The 14,053-nt window shown below is 47.1% G+C and overlaps 1 pseudogene across 1 annotated transcript in view; it reads left to right on the top strand.

Annotated features, from left to right (window-relative positions):
• Positions 1 to 13,854: 13,854 nt before the first annotated feature.
• The window catches only part of LOC311242175 (zinc transporter Slc39a7-like), a 53,956-nt pseudogene continuing 53,757 nt past the window's right edge, over positions 13,855 to 14,053 (top strand). The window contains exon 1 of the transcript in view: positions 13,855 to 13,858. The product of the transcript in view is annotated as a zinc transporter Slc39a7-like (transcript). The remainder of the gene's footprint in view (positions 13,859 to 14,053) is intronic.

Here is a 14,053-nt window from a genome sequence, read left to right as displayed (position 1 = left end):
TGAAAGGTACCCATCCCTACAGGTAAGGCTTGAACGGTCACAGCAGCTCTATTGGTGGTGCTGCGGCTCTATCCTTGAAACAGAGTAGCTCCTCTCTCGAATACACAACAGTGTTGCTGGCTCTGTTGTCGTTGGCAACAACAACAACAATATCGTTGGCCTTGTTGTTCCATTTTCTGGCTAGACCTAACTTAAACTAACTCTTAGCTGTCTAACTTCATTAGCTGTCTAACTTCATGGAAGTGTTAAGCCTAAACAAACCTAGTACTGTTACAAAATGTAAGTATCGAAAAAATAAAGAGTATAATCAAAGATAAATAAGTAAAAGAAAACGATGGGCAGAGGGGAGGAGCTGCTCTAACAGGCTGCCACTCTCTCCAGGCGCCATGACAACGTAGATGTATGATGTAAAGGTATATTTGTACAGTAACAACCACAATGACAAATTGCAGATAACTGTCCATGCAGTTTTCAATATCCCTCCATGGAGCAGATTCATTTTCAAAGGTAGAATCTGTAATGCCACCAAACAGTGACCTCTAGGTAACAGAGCCCTGCTTGATACTGCACTGCCCATACTGCACATGTTTCTCTGATGTGTGGCTTGTAACTGAGTGGGGATAAGGAAGGTGTTGCTATTGCTGGACACACCTCAGGCTCTGCCAAGAAACTCACACTATAATAAGTTACTAAACTCCAACCCACACATCAGACCAAAACTAAATATATAAACAATACGGAATTATTACAGATCTGAAATCTTCATTGCAATGTTTCTCTCTTTCCAGATACAATTGTTCCCCAACAACAAATACAATAATGGCTGATTCCAGGCCTCACTGCTGTGACCAATGTGGAAGTAGCTTCAGTCGCTCTGGACACTTAAAGACACACCAGCGTATTCATACAGGAGAGAAGCCCTACCACTGTGACCAGTGTGGGGAAGGCTTCAGTCAGTCTGGAAACTTAAAGACACACCAGCGTACTCATACAGGAGAGAAGCCCTACCACTGTGACCAATGTGGGAAGAGCTTCAGAAGCTTTAGTGACTTAAAGAAACACCAGAACATTCATACAGGAGAGAAGTTCTATCCCTGTGACAAGTGTGGGAAGAGCTTCAGTGAGTATGGCAGCTTAAAGAGACACCAGCGTATTCATACAGGAGAGAAGCCCTACCACTGTGACCAGTGTGGGGAAGACTTCAGTCAGTCTGGACACTTAAAGAGACACCAGAACATTCATTCTTGAGAGAAGCACTATATCTGTGACCAGTGTGGGAAGAGCTTTCTTCATACAGCTGTCAACATTTACATATTCAACAGCGCATTCATACTGCATACATAAATCAAACATTCCTCTGTCTATTGTATAAACCTATGCATTTAATTTTGTTTTATCTGTAAATAATCTCATAATTACATGACTATTATGCTGTCAGAACAGTGTTATGTTTGTAGATTGAATATTTAATGTTCTCTTGGCCATTTTCATGTTTAACAACCAGGAAATGCATAAAATAACATTGTATATACTTTATTTGAAATCTAGTAATCCATTCATGAAATTGGTATTTTCTGTTTTGTTCTCTAGTTATGTTTGTACATGATACAATTATCACTTTAGTGAGACAAAACAAGGCTTTTGCTTTGGGAGAAAGAGAGGCAATACTTTGTTTACAATGGCTCCTTGCTGCTCTCTACTTGTCTGAAAATAATTATTGCAGCTTTCATATTATTTTGTAATAACACATTTCAAGAGGTTAATGCATGCACTGTTTTTCTTCTCTCTTTTTTGATCAATTTTTTCTCCCCATTTTCCCATTATTTCTTTTATTACATTTTTTTTCTCCCATCCCAATTGAGTCGTTATGCCAATTCCCTTCCTGGTCGTTGCACGCCTTTGCCCCCCACTGTCGGCCTGGGGAGGGTGAAGACTACCACATGTCTTCCTCCGATACATCAGTCAGCCAGCCGCTTCTTTTCACCTGACAGCGAGGACTCTCACCGGGGGAGTGTAATGCGTGGGAGGATCACACTATCTCCCCCAGATCCCTTCCCTGCTGAACAGGCACCCCGACCGACCAGTAGGAGTCGCTGTTTACAACGGCCAGGACACATACCCCACCGGCTTCCTACCCGCTAACACTGCCAATTGTGTTAGTAGGGACGACTGACCAAGCCGGAGGTACCGCTGACAGCTGGATTAGATCCCAGAGGTACCGCTGACAGCTGGATTCGATCCCAGACTCTACGGTGGTAGATGAACGCTTAGTCCGCTGGGCTACCCAGCTGTTTTTCTTCTCTCTTGTGTTATTATAAATGAAAACAAATCTCCATAGTGGACCTTTATGCCAAATAACCGTAAGATCACATATTTGAATATGGAAATAGTTTATACCCACAAGTTGTAAGCCTTGTAGATGTAAAATATGTATTTTACGATGGTTTCATTATGTTACTCAAAATATGATGCTTATCATGAGAGAGGCCCTACCACTGTGACCAATGTGGGAAGGGCTTCAGTCACTGGAAATGGTTCAAATGTACAGTATTTTTCAGACCATGTGCTATCGGAGGCCAGTCTTATTATTCCATTTATTTTTGTTGGACCATGCTTTACCTCTGTCTATTTGATGACTGTATGCAAATAAAAAAGTATTACATCAATACTGTCCTGTCAGTGTTATTTTTAGATTAAGTATTTAACATTATCTATTGGCCATTTTCACCAAATGCCTAAGAGAAGTTTGTATGTCTTCAGGTCTCAGCGTGAAGAGGATTTGAGATGCACTCTGCCTTCCTAGGACAGGTGGAGGACTTGTTAAGCCTCACATTTATTCATTATGTAAAATTACATAATTGATTAATGATATGTTCTTGGTTCTTCCATTGAAAAGTCTCAACTCAGTATTACTAGATTTAGGATGAAAAGATGTAAGTACTATGTTGAACAAGTTAAAGATTCCATTAGATTATTGATGTTTTTTTAAAGCATTTTTATTTGTTTTGGTTTTGTTGAGATGATTGATGGGGACATGTTCAATCACATGTATTTAATTCTAAAAACACAACAATACTGATGACATACCAGAGCCAATGGCCCGGCCATAACGTAATAAGCATGTGTATAGCAGTGGGATTAGGGCTGCAACTAATGACTATTTTGGTAGTCGACTAATCTGTCGATTATTTTTTCTATTAGTTGACTAATCGAAAATCAATTATATATAAAAATAAACATATATATATATTTTTTGCACTACCTATCTTTGTGAAAGTGGCTTCTCAGCTCTGGTCCAGCTGAAGACTTGATTGATTGAATTGATTGATTGCAAATTTTATTAACAGATTGCAGAATGGGTACAGTACAGCTCAATACATACAATTGTTAAGGGGATGCAGACCAGAGAAAGACTTTCGTCTTGTTTACATCAGGGTCCCCCATTTTCAATTCATCATAACATATGACATACAGATAGACAGTACTGCTACATCTATACATTTATGACATACCAGATTTGCAAATACAGTACTGTTTGTCATACAAAAAGAGTCCAGAAAAGAAGTATATACATTTGACGTAGAAACTGTATTGGAGGATGTTGGGTGGGTGGGGGGGGGTTGGTTGGGTAGGAGTGGGGGGAGGTTGGGTGGGTGGGGGACACTGTACAACTGTACAAGCAACACTGTACATTGGAATATTGACAAGACCATACTTGGTAATTTTTACTGTACATTGGAGGCGGTTGTGTTAGGACATTTACAGGGGCCAGTTTCGAATTGCAGTCTCCCGTAGGTGTTTTTTGAGAGTGGGTAGTGATTCACATTCCTTTACAGCTTTGGGTAGGGCGTTCCACATTGATGTGGCATAATTGCGAAACGTGTTTAGTCCCTTGTTTGAGCCGAATCTGGGTTTAACATGATTTGTGGAGCTCCCTCTGGTGTTGTGATCGTGGTATTCACTGACCTTTGGGAAGTATTTTGACATGTGTAACAAGTGCCTTGTTGCCTTGTATAGATAATTACACCCCATCACAAAATACACTTTAGTACATTCCACTAATACTCCTAAACGTTTTATTTTATTGATTTGAGTTGATTTAATTCCTTTTGTTCTGTTTTATTGCACTTTTGGGAGTTAAGGCTTTTATTTTGAAATCGACACCCTTCCTTTCCGGTCCTCCGGGACACACATCCTGCCTGCTTCCTGGTTGTGAGTCAGTCCCTCCCGGAACTCAGAGGGTGAGCACTAATTCTTATGTTCAATGATAGACTTCGGTCTCAAAGTTGTTAGAAGTTGTATGTTACATTCCTAAACTGTGGAACGAGTTTGTAATGTAACTCCTGTTGTTAATATGTACCTGTGTAGATTCGTGGGAGGTTTGACTGGGTTAGGGAACTGTATAAATGCACTTAGTAGCCTAGCATGTAAGGAGATTTGCACACACGTGCGCTGGTGACATGGTAGTTAATGGAATCACGTCTTTTTCCAATTGTAGCTCACGTGCAGTGCAGGTGGCAGATTCCTAATGCTGGTGCATTGTGTTGCATTGTAATTAACAGGAGGAAAATAAAGACCATCAACAGTCATCCATGTCTGTCGTCCTTAATACACAACGCTGTCAGAGTACACCGGTCACACATGTACATGGGTACCTTGGTCGTGTAGTGTATCTTGTAGACCAGGCCCATTGCAAGTTGCTGTACTCTGTCGTCTACTACAACCATCCTAGGTTGTCAAAGTGGGCAGGGGTGAGGTGGGTTCTAGGAGTAAGGTCAAGCAGTAGTCTGACCAGTTTGTTTTGAGATGTTTGTAATTTTGTTTTTAGCGCCTTTGAGGCAGAGCAGAGGAACAGATTGGACATTGAGCATGACCTCAGAGTTGCTTTGAGACTCTTGTCAGGACCAAACAACATCCCCAGTTATCCCATTAGTTCCCCCAAACTTACTGTCCGCCTGTTATGTTAAGCTAAGAAGTCTTCAGCTGGCTGGACCAGAGCTGAGAAGCCACTTTCACAAAGATAGGTAGTGCAAAAAAAAAATTTAATAATTTTTTTTAATGACTAATCGACTGAAAATGAACAATTTCTCGTCGACGATTTTTTATAATTGACGTCGTTGATTTTGCCGACTAATCGTTGCAGCCCTAAGTGGGATACACTCTTAATTTATTTGCAATTTAAAAGTCAATGGGAGCAGACTGGAGCACCCTACAGATGGTTTAATGGCACTGAAACCAAACCAGGCTGAAATGGTGGTAGCATTGTTCTCACTGAAAAGCTACCCAAATACCTCTGATGGGCAATAGCTTAACATTACGCCTCAATTTACATGACCGTCTGCCATCCTTTCCTTCCAATGCTCAGTGCCGCGCCCCTACTCTGCCTCTGATTGGCTCTGACCCTCATCCCCGGGTGGGATGACAATAGGGAACATATCACGTCCTGTATTGATTCTAAACGGAACTCAAGATTTAATTGTCAAAGACGGACAATTCTGTATTTTATGAGACGGGTGGTAACCATAAACATCCTCCTCCTGTATTGCCACATGCTTCATTACAGAGTCTTTGGAGCAGAGTGTCCACATAGTTTGCAATAGCAGCAGCTTTCATAAATCTTGAAATACAATCTGCAACCAGATTACTCCCTGTTAGACAATATCTTGGTCTGACAAATTCATTTTTTTGTAATCTGATGCCATAATCCAAGAATCACAATTTCAGTCACCAGCCAACTGGATGGTCAGTAATGTAAGTAATGTCAGACTCAGTGTTTATACAAAAAAAAACATGGCATACATCAAATCAATACATTTCCTAAAGACACTTAAATGTCCCACTGAGGATTATGTTTGATTTGGAACCTGAAATATGTCAATATTTAAGGATTTGGGCAACATTCTGATCATCCAGTATCTTGTAAGGAAGAGAATATTGAAATAATGAAAGTACAAATAAAACAAAAATATATGCAGGTGATACTGATTGTACAAAGTGTAGCATAGTTGTCTTCCAAGATTATTATAAGTGGACCTATCACCTTGTGTTTGATGGATGGGGTGTCTATTCTGATTGGCCAATCAGTTCAAAGCAGCTAACTGCTCAACTATTGGCTCAGCTGTATAAGAACAGGCTGTTATATATCGTATTTGCTTATCGCGTCCCGCTCTGAGCCTTATGAGATACCCCTTATCTCCTATGATACCTACTGTATCCTCAACGAACAACTACATGCACCCACACCTGTATGGGGCCCCGCCCCTATGGAGGCGTAGCCCATATAACCATGACTCTGGTCACCAAACACCCTTCCTCTATTTTCGTTCCAGCGTACTGGCTGCGTGCACCATACGTAACTAGCAGGATGAAAAAGATCAGAGTCATAATGTTGAAAGCTTACCGGAGGTTGCTGGCCCCTGGCATCTTCGACGCATGTTTTCGGCGACACGACGGGCCTATGTTGATGTTCCTCGTCTGATGACAGCAGATCGAGGTTCAGCTGTACAAGATTGGCTGTCGGGCCGGCTTGTACCCAGGTAGGCCCTGTGTCTTCAGGCATGGGTATTAGTGTTAGTAATGCTGGTTTGTTTTGTTACACAACCATGTTGTGTGTTGGCGCCGGGGGCAGGATGGTTTGGTGAACGTTCACTGCAGGGAACGGTTTCCAAGCTGTCTTGGGCGTGCTACTAAACATCTAATGCTATGCTACATGCTATCGCTAATGCCACATGCTATCACTACTGCTAACTGCTACGCTGTTCTAATGTCTCCGCCGTGAGATGTTGTCACTTCTCCCTCCTCTTGCCCGGTTCATCAATGACGGTCAGTCGGTAGCTGTTGTGGTTTTTTTTGCTGAGTCCTATTTACCTTTTTTTCGGGTAAATGGGTTGACAACAGGGTAGGCCGTAGCTAGGTATCCTAGCCAGGTATGTTACCTTGTGTTCCGGCGGGGTCTATGGAACGGTGTCCCCATCTGGGGCGATGCGTGAGCTCGGCGGTGTAGCAGTAGAGCTATATTACTGCAGGATGGGACTTAACGGCGGGTTATGGCTCAGCTGGCTAGTTCCTATCCACATTGGCGTCGGGTAGTGGGGCTATGGGTCCAGCCGACATGGTAAACATGTTGCGTGTCTGTGCGCAGGCGTTGTTGATCTGGGTCCCACATCGCCTCACGCTAGGCTGTAGTAGTATAGGGGCAGGGCCGCCTGGGAGAATTGTGAGGCCCTGTGCGAATTTAAACGCGAGGCCCCCCACCCCCTGAGGCGGCCCTGTGTAGTGGGCTATTGTTTCGTTCTGTCACTCTGCTATGAGAAGGTCTGTCTTGCTACAGTTTTCTCTCCTCTCAACCATTCATACTGACAGTCAATCGGTATACTGGGGGAGTAGTGCGGGGGGGGCTTTGTTTACCTTTTTTGGTAAATGGGCTAAGCTAGGGCTGGTGTGCTGTTGTGAATATTTTGAATGAAGGCGGGACTAGTTCGCTCTGGTCCGCCTCCCCTTAACGTTGTGTGTATGGGTTTGCTCATTCTACAGTATTTTGTGGTTTAGTTCTTTTATTCATTTAACCCTTTCATGGTGCACACCACAGTGGAGGTTGCTGTTTGCAACCACCACTGGTGCTCCGTGTTAACATCAGTCCTTTGTTTTTGACATATTGAAACAGTGCCCCGCCCGGCCGACGCCATGGGTGGGTCGGCCTGGCGAGTGGCTGGTGGGCTGTTAAAGCTTGTACCGGCACGGTATGGAATTGGCAACGATTAGAACTGTGTTCGAATTGCTGTTTTTTTCTATTAAAAAAATTGTGTCTGGTGGCGGGGCCTTGAGGGCCAGCCGACGTCGACACATCGTGCGAGGTTGTTGACGTTATTAGCTTTGACCCAGCCGCAAGCTATAACCGCTCAGGGTTCCCCTCTCCGCAGGGGATTTTGGTCTTCTGCTGGAGCGCGGGCGGTATTGTCCTAGGCCCTACACCGCCTCACACCGCGCAGCCAGAAGAAGAGAGAGCACGGCCTCGTCAGCGGCGATGACGAGGCCCTCGACAGGCGGCCATGTTTTCCCCCGCCGGAGGTATCCTTGGCGTTGATTCGACAGGTGTCCACAAGGCCTTGGCAGCCGAGGGATCGGCCATGTAGGATGGGTTCGGCTTGAACAAACAAGCCGTCACCGTCCTGCCGCGAGCAGCCCGCTCTCCGATCACTCCCTTCCCCAACACCAGCGGAAAAAGTGGGCTCTGATTGTTTCCTTTGGCTGCGGGCCGCGTGCCTTCGTTGATGCGCGGGCGGCCCCCCTTTCGCTTCTCATGGGGACAGGGGCTGACACCCAGTTGATGGCTGAGCCTGGGTCTGTCCGTGAGAATGTTGTGCTGTCAAGCGGCTCCCACACCTTGAGCTGTGTTGGTTGAGCCTGGTGTTACGTCTGTCAACTTAAGTGTTGTCAGCAGGGGGGCTCGAAACCTTTTGAGGCACACAGTGCGGGCTTCCCCGGCCTCGCCTTCGCCAGGCCAGGTATCATGTTGGTGCCTCCCACTCCTGAAATATTGGCAAGTGGTCGCAGCTCACATGATTTGGGGTGGTAGTAATATCACTGCAGGGCTACGGTGTGTAGGAACCCATGGGGGCCTTACACCTTGCATGTCCGGCTGCAGAACAACTCCTCAGCATGTTCTGGAGGGGTGTTCAGTGGGGGGGCTTTTTTCATCGGAAGCCCCCCGTATCAGACCGGCCCTTTCTGTCGGGGTTCCCCCATTGGGTGCGATTGCCTCGTGGGTGGTGTCAGGGTCAGATGTTCCGACACGGAACGCGCTGCTCGCACGGTTCCATGGTTGGCTACGCACAGCGGGGGGACCGGGCCAACTATCTACAGTTCCTGGCGGACCTGCGCCACGTGACGGCGGGTGCGTTGGGAGTGTCGTCACATATGACTACGGCAGTACCATATGTCGAGGTGGATGGAGAGAACGCTGAGGCGGGGACTTGTGTTTACACAACCCCACCCGTTTTCAGGTTTGGTACAGACCCTATTGTCGGGGTCTCCAGCAGTGACAGCTCTGGTCAACGAGATCCAATCTCTGTGGACGAAGCAAGCCATCGTCGTGGCGTTCTCCTCCCGGTGTTCTCTGCCTGAGAAGTCGGGAGGGAGGGGTGTAAGACCCAGGCTGGACCTGTCCCATGGGAAGGTTCAGCATTTTTTGGATCGTCTCCTACCTGTTGAACACTGTCAGGTGAGGGTCTGGTTTTCCTCCATAGACCTGTAGGATGCGTATGCGCATCTCTGATCTTCCATCCTAGGGCTTACCTACGCTTCCTTTGCAGGGTTAGCGTATGAGTACCAGAGGCTGCCGTTCGGTTTTCTCTGGCTCCCCGCATCTTCACCAAGTGCGTGGAGGCCGCACTGGGGCCTCTGCGTCGTCAGGGGTTACGGAGTGTTCTGCCCTGATGACGTTCTGGTCCTTCGCGGTCAAGGTGGATCGTCAGGTCTCGTACCAGGCAGGTCTCTACCAGCCTGGGGTTGCTGTAGACTGGATGTAGAGTACTCCTCTTCCCAGTCAACGGTTGGAGGGCTATGGGCATCCATCTCAGAGCGTGTTGTCAACACGCTCGGGAGGTTCCGTCCTAGGACGGTTACGGCGCTGTCTCACGTCGCGTTTTCACCGACGCCTCCCTCGCTGGTGACGCGTCGGGCCAACGCAGTAGGGGGCAGCTGGCAAACCATGCTGCCCGGTCTGCGCTACGTTCAATGTGTTGGTGTTGAAAGCGGTCCTTCTGGTCCACAAATGGTGTTGATCAGGACGGACGATACGACGTCAGTGTCGTGTATCGACAGACAGGGAGGAGTACGCTTCCCCTGTCTGCACCAGGCGGCGGGCGGCTGGCTATGGGCGTCCTCCATCTGCGCGGCCTGAGGGCTCCCCACATCCCCGGCAGGGAGAATGTGGGTGCAGGTGTACTGTCGCGGGGCGGTCCTCATCCTGACGGGTGAGGAATACGTCTGGACATGGCCAGGCGAGACTGGGACCGATGCCGTGCCGCCAGGGATTCTTCCCCATACATCTGTTAGGTCAGTTGTTTGGACGGGTACGTTGAGGGGCACAGGTTCTTGATCCTGATGGTGTTACCATCTGGAATGCGCATGCTCCCTCCACTGTTGCGCTTACGCGGGCAGATGACGTATGTTCCAAGTGTGGTGTAAGGCGGGGGGCCGGGACTCAGTCTCCTGCCCCCTGGATGCTGTCCTTAGTTACCTCCAGTCTCTCCTTCATAGACTGTCGGCTTCGACGGTGAGGGTATATGCAGCAGCTATATCCTCCTATCATGAGGGGTTTGAGGGGATGTCTTGTTCAGCCACCCTCTTGTGAAGCGTTTCCTGCTTGGCGCTCGACGCGTTAAGCTGGTGCAACGCTCCTTGGCTCCGACTTGGGATCTTCAATTGGTCCTCGGTCGGTTGTCCTTGGCCCCGTTTGAGCCGCTCGAGCAGGCGCCGTTGGGACAGCTGTCCTTCAAGACCGCGTTCCTACTGGCTGTCACTTCCGCTAAACGCGTAGGTGAGCTCTGTGCTCTCTCGGTACGTCCAGAGTGCCTGTCTTTTTGGACCGATTGCGGTGCCACTCTGCGACCTAATCCTGCTTTCGTGCCTAAGAATATCCGGAGTTCCTTCCGCTCCCGGGATATTGTGGTTCAGGCGTTTCGTCCTCCTCCTCACACTAGTGAGTTAGATGCGGGCCTTCACCTGTCATGTCCAGTCCGTGCTTGGGGATTTACCTCAGCCGTACTCAGGACTTTAGGGTTACCGACCAGCTTTTTGTCTGTTACGGTGGGGCTCGTGCTGGTAAGGCACTGTCGGAGCAGCGCCTGTCCCATTGGTTGTGCGAGGGCATTACCCTCTGCTACACGTTGGCTGGGCAGGATCCCCCTGGAGGCGTCAGGGCGCACTCCACTCGTGGGGTGGCTGCTTCTGCCGCTCTCCTGGGTGGGGCCTCGGTGGAGGACATCTGTGCTGCAGCTTCATGGTCCTCCCCGGGTCCCTTTGTAAGGTTTTACCTCATGGACATGACCGGGGGTTCTGTCTCCCAGGCGGTTCTGGGGTCTGTGGCCTTTCCTGCTTCCCGTCCTTGGTCGGGTAGCAGGAGTGTATGGGTATGGGCCACAGTGTGTTGAGTCACACGTGGTTCCGCCTGTACGGTGTGTTCAAGGGGTTCTGGTTCCCTCTTGTTCGCATTCAGGTGGAGTTGACTGCGCCCCCCCCCTTCATTAGGAAGGATGGGGTGACAGGGCTCCCCGCACCCCTTGATGTGGGCTTACGGGTCCTCAGGGGGTACATCTGTCGGGTCTCGCGTCCGCTCTTCCCCATATCTCATAGGGCTCAGAGCGGGACGCGATAAGCAAATACGATATATAACGATAGGTTATGTAGATAACCTAGTTATATTAGTATTGGCTGAGCGTCCCGCTCTGCGCAGCCCTGAGTTCCCTCTTGAGGGATCTTTTCCTGGAACGGGATTTGGCGAGGAAGGGTGTTTGGTGACCAGAGTCATGGTTATATGGGCTATGCCTCCATAGGGGCGGGGCCCCATACAGGTGTGGGTGCATGTAGTTGTTCGTTGAGGATACAGTAGGTATCATAGGAGATAAGGGGTATCTCATAAGGCTCAGAGCGGGACGCTCAGCCAATACTAATATAACTATATTATATAATATAATATAAATATCGTTTTCCAGACTGAAGTAACTCATTCAACCAAAAACGCTGGATAGTCTGCTGGTTGACTTGAACCCCTCTCTGTGGCAGAACACATTCTCTACTGGAACAAGACTTTATACTAAAACCATCTGGATCCAAACATGCTTCTGATAACATATATCAGACTTTTGACACCGCAACATCAGTTAGTACAATTATTTATTTGATTGTTTCCATGGCATTGCAGAGTCTCTCTTATTTTCTGTCTAAATATGCTGTCTAATATTTTGAATCTGTTGTTTATTTCTCTTCAATATACGTATATGTAAAGGTATATTTGTACAGTAACAACTGTAAAGATTGTAGTCTACTATCAACCAGACAGCCGGTTAGATCTTTATGCTTCAGCCAGCTGTTTATTGTCTGCAGGTTGTACACAGGTGCCCTAATTATATAGCCCTACCAGTAACCATAGTAACAGCTTGCATGATGTTATACTGCCACTTAGTGGTAGCAGCTATGATAGCACTTATCATTACACCCTCTTTCCAAACAGGTGAGCATAACATCAGTCAAATAAATCACCTTAAAACACTTTGTCAACCATACAATAATACATAACCTTCTCCATCACCAATATCAATAATTCAACACTATCAACACTTCTCTTTCCAAACAGGTGAGCATAACATTACTATTATTATTATTATTATTATTATTATTATTATTATTATTATTATTATTATTATTATTATTATTATTATTATTATTATTATTATTATTATTATTATTATTATTATTATTATTATTATTATTATTATTATTATTATTATTATTATTATACTATTATTAAAATAAACACCAACCACAATGTGTCCACCATACAAACCTTCTCCTTCAACACTGTCAACAATTCAACAATGTTCTATGAGTCTCTCGGGTGGTTTCTTAGGTCTAGAAGACCTTCTCAATGTCTCAGCCATCGTGGAAGGTGAGGAGGGGGCTCAGTGTGTTGCATGTCTGCTGGTGAAGGAGGCTCAGTGTGTTGCATGTCTGCTGGTGAAGGAGGCTCAGTGTGTTGCATGTCTGCTGGTGAAGGAGGCTCAGTGTGTTGCATGTCTGCTGGTGAAGGAGGCTCAGTGTGTTGCATGTCTGCTGGTGAAGGAGGCTCAGTGTGTTGCATGTCTGCTGGTGAAGGAGGCTCAGTGTGTTGCATGTCTGCTGGTGAAGGAGGCTCAGTGTGTTGCATGTCTGCTGGTGAAGGAGGCTCAGTGTGTTGCATGTCTGCTGGTGAAGGAGGCTCAGTGTGTTGCATGTCTGCTGGTGAAGGAGGCTCAGTGTGTTGCATGTCTGCTGGTGAAGGAGGCTCAGTGTGTTGCATGTCTGCTGGTGAAGGAGGCTCAGTGTGTTGCATGTCTGCTGGTGAAGGTGGCTCAGTGTGTTGCATGTCTGCTGGTGAAGGAGGCTCAGTGTGTTGCATGTCTGCTGGTGAAGGAGGCTCAGTGTGTTGCATGTCTGCTGGTGGAGGAGGCTCAGTGTGTTGCATGTCTGCTGGTGAAGGAGGCTCAGTGTGTTGCACGTCTGCTGGTGAAGGAGGCTCAGTGTGTTGCACGTCTGCTGGTGAAGGAGGCTCAGTGTGTTGCATGTCTGCTGGTGGAGGAGGCTCAGTGTGTTGCATGTCTGCTGGTGAAGGAGGCTCAGTGTGTTGCATGTCTGCTGGTGAAGGAGGCTCAGTGTGTTGCATGTCTGCTGCATCACCACCGTGTTGTGATTGTTCAGATTCCGTGTCCTCGCTTGGTTTCTCTGTGTCCTCCTGAGTCTTCAACAGACTCCTCCTATTTCTCCAAAACACTTGTCCATTCTCAGTCTCTACGGCGAATGACCTGGGACCTACTTCCCTGAGGACTGTTGCTTTCCTGGTCCAGAAATCAGGACCCTCGATCCTCACAACATCGTTTTTCTGCAGGGGCTCCAGTCTCCTTGTTGTTTTGTCATAGTTCAGTTTCTGTCTGTGCTTGAGTCTCATCCTCTTGTGGGACAGTTCTTTGGTGTCCCTGCCCATGTCCTTTTCATCTGGAATGTGTGGAAGCGTGGTGCGCAGCTTGCGCTGCATGAGGAGCTCAGCAGGGGGCGCTCCACACTCCAGAGGTGTTGCTCTGTAGCTTAGCAAAGCCAGGCATGGGTCAGTGTTACTGTCTTGCCTTTTTAAACAGCCTCTTAAACAATCTGGACCCCCTTTTCAGCCTGTCCATTGGCCTGTGGATACAAGGGGCTAGAGGTAATGTGTTTAAACCCATACTGCTTTGCAAAGTCTCTGAACTCCCCACAGTCATATTGTGGACCATTGTCACTGTATTTGTAAATCTGATATGTCATA

Source organism: Notolepis coatsorum (assembly GCF_963971535.1).
Source record: "Notolepis coatsorum genome assembly, chromosome: 15".
In the NCBI taxonomy this organism is placed as follows: domain Eukaryota; kingdom Metazoa; phylum Chordata; class Actinopteri; order Aulopiformes; family Paralepididae; genus Notolepis; species Notolepis coatsorum.
The sequence above is the reverse complement of the archived record's forward strand: the minus strand, read 5'-3'. Positions and strand labels throughout refer to the sequence as shown.